The sequence below is a fragment of the Octodon degus genome, unplaced genomic scaffold (genome assembly GCF_000260255.1).
Source record: "Octodon degus isolate 3935 unplaced genomic scaffold, OctDeg1.0 scaffold00037, whole genome shotgun sequence".
NCBI lineage: Eukaryota > Metazoa > Chordata > Mammalia > Rodentia > Octodontidae > Octodon > Octodon degus.
This window is the reverse complement of record NW_004524613.1, coordinates 12,237,066-12,250,536: the sequence shown is the minus strand read 5'-3', so window position 1 is coordinate 12,250,536 and position 13,471 is coordinate 12,237,066. Positions and strand designations below refer to the sequence as shown.

Sequence of the window (13,471 nt, the reverse complement as noted above, 5' to 3'; positions counted from 1 at the left end):
AAAAAAATATGCATGTGTATGTATGTACACATACCTTAAAAAAAATCCTATTGTCTCCCTAGTGTAAGAAACTGAAAGAGTAAATAAAATCGGAAGGGTACAATACATACTGTGGAAAGGGAATAAATTTGTTCAAAAGGAAGGAATTTCTGAGATGAGGATAAGGACAGGAGAGGGCTTGGAGAAAAGAGATATATCTATGTATGTATACAGGATGGCCTGGACAACTGGTGATTTTTGCTGGTATGGAAAGGAGTTAATACTTAATTTTATTTTCTTTTCTTTTGGTCTTTTTTGTTTTTTCCTTTCTTTTTAATTTCTTATACCTTTTTTCTTTTCCCAATTTTGTATGCATATATCTGGTAATCTGAACTAAGTTGAAGATGACACTATACAATACAACAAATACTGTTGAATTCATGGTTTGTTTAGTGAAATTCTGTAGCATTTCTAATTTTTATTACTATTTTATATTCTCTTTTAAAAAATATAAAAAAGCAAGCAAGCAAGAAGGAACGGTGGGCTAGGAATGTAGCTTAGTGCCTTCTGGGCACAACATCTAGTACCACAAGAAAGACAGGAAATGAGGACGAGGAGAAAGAGGAAGGGAGAGAGGGAAGGGAAGGGACAGAAAGAAAATAGTGAGTGAGCTTCTGTGTGTCTCATTCTTCTCTCTGTAAACTGAAAGCAGTAATCCAGAACCAGAGTTGAGAGGGTTAAATGAACCACTGTGCATAAAGTACTTAGACACACTGTCTAGTGTGTTGTTTCAACACTTAGTTCTCTGATTCATTTTCTCTCAAATATTTTCCTTTTCTTTTTCATTCGCACCTCTCCTCGCCCTGTATCTTGTAAAAAATGGTATCATACAAAATCCTGAAACTGGTACATTTAATAGTATGTCATGGACCTCTTTCTGTGTAGTTTGTTGTTCTAGGGATAAATAGTAGGAGAGATGACCTCTTTCTGAATGTCATTTGGACTATGTAAACAAATGATAAATTTGCAGACCCTTAGAACCTTATTTACTACAAGTAGATAAATCCTGTAAACTAAATAGTATTTATTTGAGATTTTTTAAGGAGCTTAGCAATGAGTAATTTTAATCTTGATCCAAATAGGGCACTGGAGCTGCAGATGTCCATTGTGTGACCTGATCTTCCCCAGGTGTACAATTGATATTCCCTAAAAAACTGGCCATAAAATTTTTATTTCTACTTTCAGAGTAGCTCTTCCAAAGACTTTTAGTTTTGCTACTATAGATGTCTGACCATCGCATGGGCACATACTTTTAACTTCCCATGCAACATAAATGGCTTCTTATTTCATTTGTCTTGTTGCATTGACCACAACTTCAGAAATAGTGAAGGTGAATGCTAATCCATTTCTCCTTTTTGACATTTGGCTTAGAAGAGGTGAATTATATCATCTTGTCTATATACCTGTTGTTCTGTTTTGTTCTAGTATTTTCATGAAGAATGAGTTACCAGACCCAGTACTATTATCGACTACTGGACTATTTTGGAATATTTTGCTGAGTTCACACACCTATAATATTTAAATGATGGAACTAAACAAAAAAAAGGGGATACAGATGAATGACCATTTTGCATTTGTGTATTCAAAATGATTAGGATAGATATATAGCTACATTCTCTTAATGAATAGAGTGATTTGTTCTAATAGTGTTTGTAAATAGGATATCATGTCTGCATCTTGTACAACAAATAACCACTAGGAAGGCAGTATGCAATGTGTTAAGTATTGAAACTGTCCTACCAATTTGATTTGAAACTGTCTCATTGCTATTTGTTTCTCAATAAAATTGTGGAAAAAAAGAATGAGTTACCAAAAGATTTTTTTCTAGGTATTTTAAATTTATTTTTATTTAATATTTTGATTATGTGCCATATTTATCTTGAGCTATCATCATTTCCATTCAGGACCAAGTCCTTATTAGTTTAGTTATTCTTTTATCTTTGATTTCATTTTTTTGTCCATCATTGAAATTGAAAAATTTCCAATCTGCAATTCACTCAGAGTTAACTGAGCCAGGTATAGTGATTCACACCTGTAATCCCAGCATGTGGGAGGCAGAAGCAGAAGATTATCATGAGTTTGAGGCCAGCCTGGAATACATACTGAGACCCTTTCTCACAAAAATGGCAATGAAAAGTTACCTGTGACGAGATTGTTTTGTATTTTATTTGGGTTTTGAAGTAAGTTACTTTAAAATTGTGTAATATTTATAGACTAAATAATAAATCTCAGTTGATAATTCTGTTCTTCACATTAATGTTGGATGTATTACAAAACTTTCTAGATATTTTTCTCTCCCTTTCATTAATTCTCTTTTTCTTAAACATTTTTCCTCTTTTTCTTTTCCTCTCTCTGCACCCCATATCTTGCCCCAAATGGGATCATACAAAATCTTGTTACATTTAATGTTATATTATGGACATCTTTCTGTGTGCATGCAAGTATATCTACTGAATTCTGTATACTTCACAACTGAAGAGTTTTTCCTAGTGTAGAATGACCATAATTTATCCAGTCCCTTTGGTGAATATTTAACTTATTCCCAATTTCTTACTAACACTACATGAAGCATCTTGGTACATGTTTGAATGTACAATTATAATATGTGGTAGATTACTAAAAATGGAATTTGTGAATCAAAGGTTATAAGAATTGGGGTTTTAAAATTGTGAGTTCCTATGGTTGTATGCAAAATGTGACATGTTATATATTATATATTGTGAATTTTCCTAGTCTCGGTTTATAGATCAGAGGCACAAAATGTTACTGCCCCCCCCAAGGAAAAAATTACTCACACACAAAATTAAGTAACTTGACTGAAGTCTGTGATGGATTGAGATTTAAGTCCATAGTATCTGACTCCAGTGGTACTAAGAGAAGAAAACAAATTTAGATGTAATATGTGTCAAACAGTATATAGTGCCAATCTCTGAAATGAGGGTATAAGAAGTCCAGAACAGATTGGTTCTTTAAATTTTCTGTCTGTCTGTCTGTCTGTCTGTCTGTCTGTCTGTCTGTCTGTCTATCTATCTATCTATCTATCTATCTATCTATCTATCTATCTATCTAGATATCTATCTAGATATCTGTCTATTTGGTACAGGGTCTTGCTACATAGCTTGAACTCATAGTGATCCTCCTGCCTCAGTCTCCCTAGTGCTGGGATTACAGGCACGCATCACCATGCCCGGTTTCGGTGGCCAGAATAGCATATCCAGGGTTCTTGAGCTAGCACGGCATGTGGTGCTGGGTCCTTGTGTTTGCCATGCAGGCGCTTAGACCTGTGAGCTATCACTTGAGCCCAGTGACTTGGTTTTTTAAACAATGAAGTTGTGTTATTTTTGTAAGAAGTAAAGTAAAACTTATTGAACAAATTAAAGAATAAATAATACACTTGTATGGCGGAAATAGTGAGGAAAAGTAGTAACACTTAATCATTTGAGCTTTTTTTTTTTTTTGCAGAACCAGGGATTGAACTCAGGCCCTTGCGTTTGCAAGGCAAGTGCTTATTCTACGGAGCCATCTCTCTGGGCCCATTTGGACTTTTTAAAGAGCGGGAACAGGCTTATGAGTGAGGCTGCCAGTAGTTCTTTAAAAAATCTTAAATAGCTCAACAGATTAAAGTGCCTGCAAGCAGGCACAGGGGCCAGGGTTTGATCCCCCAGACGGCGTGGTGGCATGCACTGTAATTCCAGCTTTGGGAGGCTGTAAATAGGCAGATCACTATGAGTCTGATCTAGTAGTGAGACCCTGAACACCCTGTAGACCTGTCCCTAAAAAACAAAAAAAAAGCTTATATCATTTCATGTGGTGGTACACGTCTGTAATTGCAGTACTCCAGAGACTGAGGCAGGAGGATCCCTTCAAGTTTAGTGCCACCATGGGCTAAATAATGAATTCAAAAAGTAAAAATAATATAAATAATTTTTTAAAAAACAAATCTTTGGCAAAATTTTCATAATATTGAATATGCTATTTCCTTATATTTGTTTACTATGAAAGCAAAAGTAGTAACTTTATGGTAGAAGAAAATACCTTAACTAAGTGATCAAGCCCAACCAACATCTCCACCTATAAATCATGGAAATATAATGAACTTCAAAATATGTACAATCTAATTTCTATAGTATTTTTGCTAAATCTACTGAACTTTAGTACATAAGAAGATATCAAATACAAATTAAAGGATAGTCAACAAAGTGAGTGATTAACAGTCTTTAAAAAAAGTGTCAAGAAAAAAAAAGTGTCAAGGATATGAATGACAAGGGGATACTGAAGAGTTAGAGGCTGCAGGAGACTAAGGCGAAATGGACAACTAAATATGGTGGGAATCCTAGATAAGATTCTGGAACAGAAAAAGCACATTGTAGAAAAAAATACAATTCCAATGAGGTTTTGATTTAGGTCATAGTATTATACCAATGTTAGTGTCCTGGTTCTGTTCAATATACTATGGTTACATAGATGCTAACATTAGGGGAAGTTGAGTCAGGGATACATAGAAATTCTTTGAACTGTTTTTGTAACTTTTCCAAGTATCTAAATTACCCAAAAAAGAAACTTGAGAAGATTTTCTTGTAAAATTTATGTATTTCCTATTTCATGTTAAGTGTCAGACACTGTTTGGGGTCTTCTGGAATTCTGTCTCCCAAATGCTCTGTTGTTAGAAAAGGATAATGCTGGATGAATGACAGGAACAGTAGAGGTCCTCTAGAAATGAGGAAAACAACTCTGGTTTGTCTTCATTGAGTTTGGTTGGTATTAAGCCAGTTCTGCATTACCCAAGTAAGAGTTCAATAATATCTTTTTTTTTTAACCAGAACAACTGGATTTATTTAGTTTAACATTTCCTAGAATCTAGAGAGAAAGATGACAAAGAAAATCTAAGTTATGGGGCTGGTGAGATGGCTCAGTGGTCTAAAGCACCTACTTAGAACAAGCTTAGCAAAGCACAGGGACCGCGGTTCAATCCCCCAGCACCACATGCTAGTCAGCCCCGCCCCCTGGTGGGCTGAGCTGGCCACACACACACACACACACACACACACATAAATAAAATTAAAAAAAAAATCTAAGTTATACATGCAAGTGCCCACCCCCGTGAATACAAGATATCCTAAATAAAAAATGTAAGGACAGTTCTGTTCAACATGAAAGTTATCTTCATTTCTGGAGGATGTTTCCATGTCCCATTCCATGTCCTCTTCCTCTTACAGCCATTTGGGCTTTCAGAATAGCAGCTTACTGAGGGCATGCCAAATAGCTCAGCAGCTTAAAACGTCTGCAAGCAGGCAGAGGGACCAGGGGTTCAAGCCCAGGGCCTGCTGTGCTGGCCCCACCCCAGGGTGTGCTGAGACAGCAGTTGAGACTGGGCATGGTGGCACATATCTGCAATCCCAGTTCTTGGGAGGCTGTAAACAGGTGGATCACTATAAGTCCAATCTAGTAGTAAGACCCTGAACAGCCTGTAGACCATTCCCTAAAATACAAAACAAAACAGAATAGCAGCTTTTCTCTGGCTAGCTCCTGAGCCTTGGTTTTTATGTTTCATGCTCTTTAACATGGGTTCATTTTTTAGCATGTCAGGCAAAATCAGAAAGAAGATCTTGCTGCCATGGATGTATACCTGCTCCAGCTGTGCCACTCAGCCATCTCTGTACATGATTGTGATGTTGGACATCTGGCAATTCATGTTGTCCTCCACTTCAATGAGCTTCCCCCAATATACTTCACCAGTGTTTGTCTCACATGTCACAATGTGGCCCTCAGCCTCATGCAAGGCTTTAATCGGCCCACAAATAGACATCTTGACAGGGAGAGAGTTCTTGAGTCTTTTCTCATTAGTTGTGGTCTTCTATTCCTTCTCCTCCCCCTCTTTGGTGCAGGTAGCTAACAGAAGAGATACCATGGAGAAGGCATGTGAAGGTGAATCGATTTCAGTAATATCTTAATTAACTTTTTAGATGAAATTTTTGAGCTTACAAGGGTGGGGACTAGACCTCTTCAGTCAGTGAATATTTTGTGAATAACCATCACATGCCAGGCACTATAGAGCCTGCAAAATCAGCAGTAAGCAAAACAGTCATGATCTCTGCCCTCATGAAGCTTATAAATCTGGAGATTGTTTCTCTTGGCCTGAATCAACCAGCTCACTTCACTGAAAGCTGCCTCCACTAAAGAGTTTTAATATACGTAGAAATAAAAGTACACCTTTAATTTTTATTAAAATTATTATAAAATTGAAAATAATCATTAATTGTCCTTAGTATTTACTTCAGTAATGATCTGCATGTTTTATCTTAAATAAAACTTTTAAATATTATATAACATTTATTTATTTATTTATTTATTTATTTTTGTGGAACCAGGGGTTGAACTCAGGCCCCTGTGCTTGCCAGGGAAGCACTTATTCTACTGAGCCATCTCCCTGGCCTCTAATTTTTTTTTTTATTAAAATACCATTATAAAGTATTGCTATCTTGTTTCCTTCCAAGAGTGTTGAGGGACTGGGGAGATGGTTCAGTAGACTAAGCGCTTCTGTGGCAGGCACAAGGGCCTGAGTTCAATCCCTGGTTCCACCAAAAAACAAAACAAAACCAACAAAATTCTAAGAGTGTTGAAAGATATTTTTGTGTCTACTTGATACATTTCATTTACATGATTTAGAGGCAGCACTTGGTGCCTTTAATTATAGAACTTACCCCTGTTCTCTGATTGTAATAGTGAAGATACTTTGGTCAGGCTTAGTGGGTTTGCTCATGCATGCAGCCATCAGAAATGTATTTGCCTGTGGCTTAAGCTCTGGCCTGGCAAGTTCAAGGTTCTGAGTTCAATCCCAGGTGCAAAAAAAAAAAAAAAAAAAATGTATTTACCACAGCTCAGGCACAGTGTGGCCAGCCACACCCATCCAGAGGGAACCAATTTCTTCTTTGTTGCTGGTGTGGATATTTATCCCTGCCTGAATTTAATCTCTTGGGTCACATTCCAAGTTGTAATCTCAAACTAGTGAACTACTTAAGAGTGTCACTAACTAATCTGCTTCCACAACATTGTTCATAACCTCTTCTCTGATCTTCCCTTCATTCTTTTGGGCCTTTTTTTAGTGGAAATACATCCTCATGGTTTCAGTTGGTAAAATGCTGATGGTTCTGAGATCTTAGATTTTCTACATACTTAAAGAATATAGTGGATAAATGATGGACACTATTATTTTTTATTAGGTAGAAAAATCAAAGATAGGTTATTGGTTAACATAATTCATTTACAAGTTTCAGCCCTTCAGATCCACTAGAATATTATTTTTTTTCCAAATACTTATTTCAGAATGTTCATCACCAGAGCTTTCTACCATCTGAACTCAATCTCATTCTAAACACAAATCTTCCAACCCTTGCAATGTAGCTTTTGCTAAGCTTGAATAGACTGTACCATGTCCTTTCACATTACTTAAGTCCCTTCTTCTTTATCTCAAAATCCAAGTTCATCAAATATCATTGTCCATTTGAAGCTTTTTTAACTTCCTCAGTCTCTCAGTCTCTTCCTCAGGTATCTCAAGCCCATTGTCATTCACCTCTTTTTGCACATATCACAGGTGCCTTGTGATGACTATCTTGGCATAGCCTTCTTCTGTTCTGGATTATCAAATCCTTGAGATGGCAGGAACTTGTGCATTGATTTTCATGTCCTCTGAGTACCCAGCATAATGAGTTTGTTAATATTGAGTGTTTATGCTGTTCCATCCATTGTCTAAAGAATATAAATATTAGGGCTGCATGCGCCACTGTGTTTGGCTGAACATGGAGGCTGGTCCAGGAGCCGAGGGATTCCTTATGCTTTTGGGTGCCTTTTGTCAGCACCCAGGCTGGGCTGAAGCAGTGTGGTACAATGAGGTGCCGGTAGTTAAAGAAATTATGGCATCTGAAAACCACATGTTAAAAAACAGAACTTTTATAATAATATTGAGGATCATTCCAACTGATCTTCCTAGAAAAAGGATCTCTAATTTCATTAATAAGAACATGAAGGAGGTTAAGAAATCTCCAAAACAGTTGTCTGCTTACATAAATAGAAAAAAAAAAAAAACCAGTCCCGTAGAAGTGGGGGCTGTGACATAGCAAATAAAGAAAATGAACGGCTTGTGCAGGCCACCTGCCTGAAAAATTACACCACGATAGTTGGACATATGTGGTTAACTCCAGTGATTCTAGTTCTTCACAGACAGAAAGCCCATCATCAAAATATAGTGGGTGTTTCTCTAAGGTTTCTCAGGACCATGAAACAATGACCCAAGTTTTGTTCAGTAGACATTTGAGATTGAATGTAGCTTTAACTTTCTGGAGAAAGAGAAGTATAAGTTAACTTGTAGCTTATTTGGTGAGAATAGAAAATCTTGGAGTTGTGATAGGTTGCCTTCCTGTGCTCACCAACAGTTTACAGGAAGAAAAACAGTGTATTAACTTGGCTGCTGTGTAGATTTATTGCCTCTAGTAAAGTCATTACTTAAAAGTAAATTTGTTTTTTTTTGTTTTTTGTTTTTTTTTTTTGGAACCGGGGATTGAACTCAGGTCCTTGCGCTTGCCAGGGAAGCGTTTATTCCACTGAGCCACCTCCCCGGCCTTAAAAGTAAATTTGAAGAATATGTAATAGTTGGTTTAAACTGACTTCAAGCAGTAATAAAAAGGTGGTGGTCAGAACTATCATCCAAAACAGAAATTATAAATAATAGAAATATTTAGATTTTAAAACAATTAAGTAAATTGTGGGAACAGGAAAACCATCTAACTTAGGTTCCAGGATTTACTCATAATATAGCTAAGGATGTAGATGCTTATTTATTGCAATGCATTGAGAGATTTCATCTACTAAAGAACATTTTGTTATTTAAAAACATCCCTAGACTGTATGATTTCCAACTCTGAACTGTGGAAGAAATCAAAACAATCCTTTTCTTTTAAAAATCCACATAATGAAACCACTAATGAAATCCTAACAATCTGCTTCACATTGAAGTGGAAAAATATCCAAAAGGAGCATCTTAAACTTCATCAGGGAAAATGCACTATGAAGATTGTTCACCTTTGCTGCATTTGGTTATTTAGTAACATTGTTTAAGAATGGGTCTTAATGAAATCTTACATTAAAATATAATCTATACTATGTGAGAAAATATGACCGAATTTATTTCTAGGAACCACAGAGACCAATCATGGATTTTTTTTTGTGTTTCATAAAAAAAGAAAAACACCTACATGTGTGTAGCCATTTTCCTATGTTGATGAGACTTTAAAAATTTAAAACATCATAATAAATAATATTAAAATTTTTTGTATAGAGCTAAGATACTATGTATACAAAATGCCTTAATTATTAATAAGCCAATGTGTTATGATACCAATATCTTCTTGCTTTTAAAAAGTTACAACCAACAATGCTTCTGGCATGATAAAATCATGGAATTAAATCAGGGGTTTATATTCATGTAGAATGATTTTGTTAAAACATATTCCAAGGGCTGGGGATATAGCTCAGCAGCATAAGTGCCTGCCTGGCAAGTGCAAAGTCCTATGTTCAATCCCCAGTACAGCAAAAACAAAAAACAAAAAAACCCCATATTTCACACTTTTTAATATGTGAGAATATTGTCAATATCTGATTTTTTGCCAGAATTTTCATGTCATGTATGTATGTGTTATTACTATGTAAAGAAAAAGGTGACTATATATTTCTATAAATGTTTAACTGGAAATGTCCACGGAGTTGGTTAATTTATATTCACTTTTTACTGTGTATAGATTTCTTAATTTTTTAAATTTCTGTATCATTTAAACTCCATTTGAGGACCAGGGAAATGGCTCAGTAGAATAAGCAGTTGCCTAGCAAGCACAAAGGCCTGAGTTCAAGCCCTGGTTCCACAAAAAAAAAAAAAAAAAAAAGCATCTCCAGCTTAAACTCCATTTGAGTAAGTTCGCTAAATATTAAAAAATATAAACATATATAGTATTTAATTATCATACTTACTATGAGAGTGAAATTTATCCCTATTTTACAGATAAAGAAACTGAATCTCAGGAAGAGACTCAATATAGATTTTTCCCCAAGCTACGAAGATAGTATGTGGTTGCACTGGGTTTGAAGCCAGGCAGTCAGTCGGGAATCAGGGCTTCTAACCACTATATTACACTGGAAAAAAAATATGCTATAGTGCTCAAGTTCCTTAGACCGTACTGTACTGGAATATCAACAGCTAGCATTTATTAAACATCTGTTAAGTGGGAGGCACTAGGCTAAGTGATATATACATATAGGGGTGTGTGTATGTGTGTTGTGTTGGTGTGTAAAATCTCACTTATTCCTTGCACAAGTCCCATGGAGCATGTTGCAGTCTGGGGTTTTTCAAGGGGAACAATACTGGCCACATAATTTATAAAATTATTTCATAATAGTTACCCAAAGAGTCATATACAAAAAGAGTACAGGAAATCTGGCCACATACTAAAGACCAAAGAATCCAGCTGAGGGCCTGGATCCCACTGCAATGTTCTGTATGAGTCCAGCTGAAGTCCTGGAGCCCGTAACAGTGACCTCTCATGAGTCCAACTGGAAACCAGGAGGCTATGATAATGTCATGTGTAGCCATGTTTTGTGGATCTGCACTGGGAAGATGCAAAGGTCAGTGGAAACTAAAAAGTCTGTGCCAGCGGGATGAAGGATCTGTACTAGCAGGCTAAGGATTCTGCACTGGAGCCAGGAAATGACACTCAAAGTAAGAACTTCAGTTTCCCTAAAAAGTACCATCTTCAGTAACAGTGAGGTCCCAAGCTCCTCTGATGATGAAAACAGCCAAGTTCCCATCAGGAAAGCCAACATGACAAGTTTTTCCAGGAGACTGAGCAGTGTACCATCTTCCCCTCCAGGGCCAGAAATCAGTGTTTAGAGTGAGGACCAGAGGTTCCCAAAATAAAATGTAGCCATTCTCAACAACAGTAAGGTCCTGAACTCCTTCAATGTTGAAAGCAGCTGACTTCATCAGGAAAGCCAGCATGACAAAGCTCCTACAGGAAGACCAACAGCTTCTTACAGCTTCTCAACAGCTTCTAACCTTCTTCCTCTCCAGTTCTCTTTATTTTGTTGGCAACAATCCTTAGTGGGCCTCCCACATCCAGTGTCACTCTGATTTGGTTCAGCTGGGTGTTACAAGTTGACCATCAGTTGTCAACCCACCACAGTCCACCCCTAGTCAACTTGATAACCATGCACATTTCCTTAAGCTAATAGTCTGGTGAAATACTTATGGAAAGTTAACAAGTCTTGGCTTATTCAGATTTACATTAATGTAACAATTACATATATACCGTTACTATTGTAGTCATTTCTGCACCAAAAGCAAAATATTCAAAGGGTGACCAAAATTAAAGGTTAAGACACAATATTTTGACTAAGCTTGATAACAAGCGTATATCTAAAAATGACATTTAAAACATTAAAACAACTATTATAATTACAGTCCTTGTTCCCCATTAACTTTTAACAAGGCATGACAAGACTGAAAAACAGGGATCTTCTGCATTTCAAATACACTCTTAACAATTACATATATACAATCTTATGTTCAAGAGAAAGACTTCATTTCATTTTTTCATTGTCTTCTTAACAATAACATTCTCCTTTATTTCATCCTTGCAACCCAATGCTCCACTGGAACCACCCCTCTGGCCAAATGTTTTAGGTCACTCTGCTGGCTCATCACTTTTTTTTTTTAAATTTTTTATTTTAGGGAAGGGTCTGAAGGCTGTTCAGGATCTCACTACTAAATTGGATTCGTAGTGATCTGCCTGTTTACAGTCTCCCAAGAGCTGGGATTACAGATGTGCACCGCCACACTCAGTCTCAATTGCTGTCTCAGTGTGCCCTGGGGCTGGGGCCAGCACAGCAGGCCCTGGGATCGACCCCCTGGCCCCTGTGTCTGCTTGCAGGTGCATTAATCCACTAAGCTATTTGGTCAGTCCTGGCTCATCACTCTTTAATTTCAAACATAAATATGACCAAAATCTCTCAACAATAACTATTCCACTGTCCCAACAACAAACTACATTGAAATTTTTCCTTTTCCAACCAGGCAATATCTCTAAACACGAGGAAAATGCAAACCAACTTTCTGCCAAAGCACCACTCGGATCCAGCATCCAATGCAGTCCTTCTCAATGGAAGCCTCTTGAGCTTCATCTTAACCGGCAGCATTTCCATCACTACTCTGATTTTCCAGCCTCCAACAAGTGTCTCTAATATAATGTGCAGCATACAGGGTATGCCTCTTTGGCTAGTCTCAAAATTTTTCCAAATTTGTTTCTAAGGCTTCTAAATCATGTGGCCAGGCAACATCACAGCAATAATCCCACTCCTGGTACCAGTTTCTGTCTTGGTTACTTTTCTCTTATTTATTCTCTTAAAAGAACTCACAGTTTGTGGAATTTCAGTCCATACTTCAGCTGGCTCCAAGGCAGAGTGGCACATGGCAGAAGGCCATGGTGGCAGGAAACAGCAAAAGTAGCAAAAGCAAAAAGGAAGGAGCAGAAAGAGCAAGCCTCTTTCCCTCCCTTAGGTTGTATCCAGGCTGCCTATCCCACAGTGAGTGTAGCACTCCTATAATTCCAGCGTTGGTCTATGAATCAGTCATAAACTCTAGAAGCCCACTTCATGAATGCATGAGGCTTTGGGGGTACATCTAGACACAAATTGTAATAAGGCACATGCAATAATTGATCCATGGATGAGAAAACTGAGCTACAGCCTGATTGGGGTTAAACAAATTGTACAGTGAGCTAATGTTTATAGATAAATGAAGAAATAGATAAATAACTTCAGGAGAGGGTTCAAAAAGAGAACTAATATGTATTGGGCAGTCTTTACATTTTTCTGTTGAAATTTTTCCCAATATTTTATTGTAGAACTTTCAAACATCTTGCAAAGCTGAAAGAATATTACAGTGAGTAGCCATATACCTACCATGGAGTTTCCACCAAAACTATTTTTCTGTATGTACTTCCCCTCCATCTAGCCAACCATCATATTTTTTATGAATTTTCCTTGTAGGATTTCAGCATATATATCACCAAGTAGAGGTCATTGTTTGCAAGAATTTTTTGAATTTTAGAATTGTACATTTCCTGTTAGTTAACTTTCAACTATATATTTGCCTAGTTTGGACAAATGTTACAACTTAAATGCTATCAATCAAGGAATGGGTAAAAAGATGTGATCTTTTTATGCAATGGAGTACTAAGCCATAAAGATAACCTGGAGAATTTTATAGGTTAATGGAAACAACTCAAGACCATACTCGTAAGTGAAATAAAGCATGCATGCATGTGCAAACATCATATTGTCTCTCTATTGTGAGAAGCTGAATGAGTAAATAAGGTCCAAAATGTAAAAT

At 36.8% G+C, this 13,471-nt stretch overlaps 1 protein-coding gene and 2 pseudogenes across 12 annotated transcripts in view; 2 read left to right on the top strand and 1 right to left on the bottom strand.

The window, feature by feature from the left end:
• Positions 1–13,471, top strand: part of Zhx3 (zinc fingers and homeoboxes 3) — a 223,036-nt gene that overhangs the window by 105,535 nt on the left and 104,030 nt on the right. The gene's annotated exons all lie outside the window — the stretch shown is intronic.
• LOC101563502 lies at positions 5,203–5,845 on the bottom strand (annotated as a pseudogene).
• LOC101580327 lies at positions 7,950–8,957 on the top strand (annotated as a pseudogene).